Raw genomic sequence first — 5639 nt, forward strand, 5'->3', positions numbered from 1 at the left:
ATTTTTATAAGAACAGCATGCACTTACGTCCAGAACAGTGACATTTGGTGCAGTGGAACTGCTGATGAAGAGTGAGCCGCCCCTGGTTAGAGTTCCGTTCTGGTAATCATTCTCATCTGTTTTAAGTACTTCAGAATCATCCAGATTTCAAAATTGGTTCAGAAATGACGGAGATATCGAATAACAAACATTAAAAAATATACAGACGAATTGATAACATAATCCAACATTTGAAAGTACATATTTATCACCAGAACCCCAAAGGAAGGCGGTTTTTTTTTCTTAAAAATATTTGTACGTGCGTTTTATAAAAAATACAGTGTGAGTTTTTAAAAGTATCTCATGTGAGAATTACTAACAAAGTACCTACCTAGTTATCATGCATTTTTTCCGGTCCTACATACTTTAAAACCTACAAATTACTGACATTTGATTCCCACCCATTCTCAGCTTTGTAATTCACAATCATTTATTTCCTTACTCATATTCTTTTACACTTGTACTTTACTCACGTACAAATAATACCTACTACATTGAGGCGTACAAATTATCGCTTGCGCCGCCTGGCTGTTTTACATCAGAAAATGCCGAATTTGAATTCGCACGCGCAAAGCGACCTTAGTGTGGTCGCGGTACGTTATTGAATTGAGAAAGGTGGGATGGTGGGGAAGTCTTTTTGCTTTCGCCGCGGGGTCAGTGGTCGAGGAATAACTCGCTAAGACATGATCATGACTGGTGGGCTTATATTCCACACCTCGTTACGTGTTAACAGCCATATTCGCTCACGACGCTGTGTTTATCCGGCCAACTTCAAAATGCCTCGCCCTCTGCTCATGACGAAAGTGTAATGGTGCCTACGTGATAGGGTAAAACCATTGATTTTGACGCCATATCGACAACAGTTATCGGATCTTTCGTCAGGTTTACAGTTATTGAGCGAGCTTTAAGTTTTAGTGTCCTTGATAGTGAACGGTTTAGATTAGTAGTATAGTGCAATACTTCGTATTTGTAGCGTAGCATTTTTCCGTATTAGTGCGATAGAGAGATACAAATATGTAACGATACGCTACTACGACGGAGCGCTTAGCCACTTGTAATCGCGCCCATATAGGTACAGATTTGAGTAAACATTCATAATTGAGCCAGTTTTAATTTTCCTTAGGTTAGATATACATACTATATGAACAATGTGTGTGTCATGGTAATCAAGATCTCATCTCATCATTGGTGTAAAAAATATGTAGAAAGGTACAATTTCATGGGATTTATTTATTCAATTCGATAATCCATCCCATAGTCACTAAGTGAGGCTTTTATTCTGACACTGATTATTTATTCAAGAATTTCGGAAATCTGCAATAACATCCATGCTAAAAAATGCCTAACTATATCAAAACAATATTTCACCATGGCAAAGATATTGAATAAATAAAAAGTTTAAAATGTCAGTCGTTTTGATGCGCATAATTGTAAAATCGCGTAGATCAGTTTTATAGCAGACATTAACAACTAGTAATAAATACACGTGTCTTTTACGCTTTATTTTATAACATAACGACCTTGGTTTTTACCCCAGCCCAGAATGTAGGTTACTTTTGAAGATATTTGATTACGGATTTACTTCAAACAACATAAATTTTAAAGTTCACGTAACGTTTCTCGTTAAATCTTTCCAGGCAACTGACGTAGAACGTTAAATTACAGTGAAAATTTTCCAAGGAGCTAGAAAAAGATTTACAGTATTCTGAATCGAATTTTAAAAATACTTTAGCTCGCAAATCAATTTTGAACCAGGGTAAGTAATCACATAAAACTGTTTATGTCTTAAATAAATTTATAACGTCAAACTCAAGTTATTTATTTTCCTTAAAAATAATACCTACTTACTGTATTATTACCTAAAACAACAGTTATATTGTTGAATTTTATTTTTGTTTTCAAAATAACTACGGAAACTCGATTCAAAATGACTTATAAATTACCTAAACTAAAAATGGCTCCAATAAATATATATAGAAACTCTGCACGTGTTATTGAACCTTACCAACTTAGGCTCCCTGAATCTTTACCACGATTTTTCGATATTTCAGAATTTAAAACCGAAATAAATTACACATATGAAAGAAAAAGTGACCAAGTCCTCTGGTTTTTTTTTCAATAATATGTATAGAAATTTATTTCGTTTTATTGATATACATAGTAGTGTGACTACTTTAAGACAGCACAAGTTGAAATATTTTCAATAGATTATAATTTAACTTGTGTTCATTAGAATTTCAGAATGTTTTACTCCCAATGTCACGGAAAATATGAGGCGCCCCTATTAATTTCTACTCCTTTTTGTCAGGCTATATATACATATATACAATGTCATACGTAGTACATCTAGACTCTAGAGTGTCTTCAAGGGTAGACTTTCGCGCGAGAGCGTAACTTGTGCTAAGCCGGCAGATGCTCTAAACTTATGACTCCTCAAAACTCAAACTCAGTGTAAGTTACTATAGACTGTGGCCCGTTTCTCGAAAGGTACAAGCCTTGTATTACAAGTGTGTTTCCATGACAACCCATACGATTTGACAGTTCGAGCACTTGTAATACAAGGCTTGTACCTTTCGAGAAACGGGCCCCTATCGCCAATTCGCCAGGGTAAGTTTTTTTTAAATTAAAATTGCAGAAAGAGGCATATACAGGGTGTCCCAAGACTATGGGACATGAACGGAAAGTACTTTAAATATCGTGGATAGGGTATTTTGCTAAAAGAAGACTTTATTTTATTTTTAAAACTAAGTAAAACTGCATTCATAGATTTTTAAATAATTACATGGTTAAACCGGGAATCAAACCCGCTACACGAGAAAAAAAAATCATTCTGTAATTTTGTCATACCGATCGATACGTTTCATCATAAGGATTATTTTTTTCTAAATAACATAGTGTCGAACATAAAAGGAAGACCATGAATTTTAACATTTTACATAGCATACTCCTTAGCCTTAAATTTTGTCCATGCAATTTTTGAAAAAAAAAAAAAAATCTTTAAATGCAGTTTTACTAAGTTTTAAAAATAAAATAAAGTCTTCTTTCAGCAATATATCCTATCTGTGATATTTTAGGTACTTTCCCTTCATGTCCCATATTCTTGGGACACCCTGTATAGGCTAACGCAGAAAACTTCTTATTTTTTTCGTAGCTCCATGGCGTGATTGACACAATGATCGATTTGCTCACAAAACATCGCTCCTCGCTAGCTTTTAACCTCGTTTAGTTCCCGACTTAGAACGTTTGTTACAAATGTTACAATAAGTACAATCTATTAGCTATTGTCGGCATTCATGTTGCATTTGTTGCATATGCTGATTGTGTAGGTAGTGTAAGTATTTGAGTTAAAAACTAAATAGATATTGTGTAAAGATTTATCAATTAAAACATTTTATTTTTGCTTTTTATATTAAAAAATATTGCTAAAGTTAGACCAAGTCAGCGATTAGGACGAGCAAGTGCTATTTTGAACTTGAAACTGCTATGAAATTATAACATTTGCACATACTTTTAAAACCCTTTATAGGGCAAGTGCCAAATTCGGTCGCACGAGCGACCGTTTATCTATAGGACTCAAATTTGCTTGTATTCATATACTATTATAATCTATACAAAACCTTATTATTTAGTGGATAGATAGTGAATGAACTTCGGTCTCTATGGCGACCGATTATAAAAAAAACAAAACGCAAGAAATTTATGAACGCATCCAAAAGGTGGTCTCAGCGGCGACCGATGAACGCGTCGTTAAAAAAAAAAGGTGCAATGTCAACTCCTCTGTTTACAAAATCAAATTTGCCGTATTTTAGTGAAAAACTAATAGTTAAAGGTATGTAATATGCTAAATTATAATGTTTACTATGGTTTAGTTTAAATATTTTTCGTGTTACAGTAAAATCTTAAGAATAGTTTGTGTTCGAACATTGATAGTAAGCAAGACTAACCTTAAAATCAAATTTTACATGTCTTTATAATTTTCCGTATTTTTATAAAATTATACAAAGTAGAGGTTTGTAAATTTAACTAAAGAAAGCTAAATAAGTGTATTATAATATCACATCATCAAATGTTCGAAGAAATTTGCAGCTTAGATAATTTTTCGTCACAAATGTCGGTTTTTTGCAACTATTTGTTAATATTTCTCCTTCTACTTTTTAGATGCCTCCAAGAAAGAAGTATAAGCTATCAGAATTGGCACAATTTGAAGAAACTGACTGGGAGAATATTTTCGAGGGAATCACAGACGAGCAGGCTGAAAATTCCGACATCGGGGGTGATGAAGATGCTGAAGATGACATGCCAGTTTCATTTAGACCTGTGGTAACAGTACCTACCAAGATTTACCAAGTCCTGATGCTATTAGTGGGGCCAGTTCTGAGAAGAGTACATCTTGCAGTAATGAGAAGGAGAAATCAAATATATTGCATAGCAGGGTGATCAAGCAAGGATCTAGGAGAGGGCGAGCACGCACAGAAAGTTGGAGGATTTGACAGTGTTATGAATGGTTGTGTTGGTAACCAAATGGATGGATCGAGGAACAAAATCAGTGATTATGACTTCTAATATGCATAGCCCTGCAGAAATGGAAACTGTCCTACGGACAAACAAGAAAGGTGAGAGAGATAATTAGTCTGCCCTAAAATTATATCAGACTATAATCATTCTATGGGAGGCGTAGACCGATTTGACCAGTTGATGTCTTCTTAGGGTCCTAGATGTGGGGGGACCCTTATGCTGTAGCGTGGAAAAGTAGACGGTGGTGGATGAAAATATTTTACTTATATTATCTGAGGTTGACTATATGTGTACCTAGTTTTCAGTTCCTTTTTGTATGACTAACTAGTATTCTGCTGTGATTAGTTGTAAGACAAAAATAATTATTTTGATAGTTTTTCTATTTTTTGTATTAGATTTCCAAAGTCTATTTGGATGTAAGAAAAGTATGTTACTAGGATGTGTAGTTTTCAGTAAATATTTAAGTATGTAAGATTAACTACTATCCTGCTGTGATTAGTTGTAAGACAAAACCTGAGAATTTTAAGATTTCTATGAAAGACTGAAGATTTAATGGAAGGTATAAAGATAGTACCTACACTAAGATTTCCCTGAAAGACTGAAAGTCTACTAAAGCTCATTTGTGTTCAAACTATAATTAATTATTTATATGTTTCTTTGATTATCTCCAGTGAAATAAACGGATTTATATAATGTTACCTTTTTTTTTTAATAATTGCCCCAAATACTTAAAATAAACAGAATGCTCATCGGTCATATGGTTGACCGCATTCATAATGTGTTAAATGCTCACTGGTCAAATGTATGACCGCAAGCATTTTGTTCTAGATGGTCACTGGTCATATGGTTGACCGTCGATTTTCTCGCTTTTCCGAAGTTTTCCAGTAAATTTGAGAAATTAGTTTTTTCGGCTAACCGTAAGCTACAACATAACCAAAAACTATAATGATTGGCTCAAAAAAAAGTCTTGCCCTATAAAGGGTTAAACCACTATACTGAACAATAAAAAATTGGTACAACTTTTATTTAGAATCTTGGTAAACCTATGCGATTCAAAGTATTAAAAAAATCTATTTAGAAATATA

General features: G+C 33.9%; 1 long non-coding RNA gene across 1 annotated transcript; it reads left to right on the forward strand.

The window, feature by feature from the left end:
• The first annotated feature begins 3564 nt into the window (after positions 1 to 3564).
• LOC125229687 lies at positions 3565 to 5251 on the forward strand. The gene is made up of 2 exons (XR_007177439.1): positions 3565 to 3868; positions 4198 to 5251. It is a non-coding gene; the product is annotated as an uncharacterized LOC125229687 (long non-coding RNA).
• The last annotated feature ends 388 nt before the right edge of the window (positions 5252 to 5639 follow it).

This window comes from Leguminivora glycinivorella, chromosome 9 (genome assembly GCF_023078275.1).
Source record: "Leguminivora glycinivorella isolate SPB_JAAS2020 chromosome 9, LegGlyc_1.1, whole genome shotgun sequence".
NCBI classification, from domain to species: domain Eukaryota; kingdom Metazoa; phylum Arthropoda; class Insecta; order Lepidoptera; family Tortricidae; genus Leguminivora; species Leguminivora glycinivorella.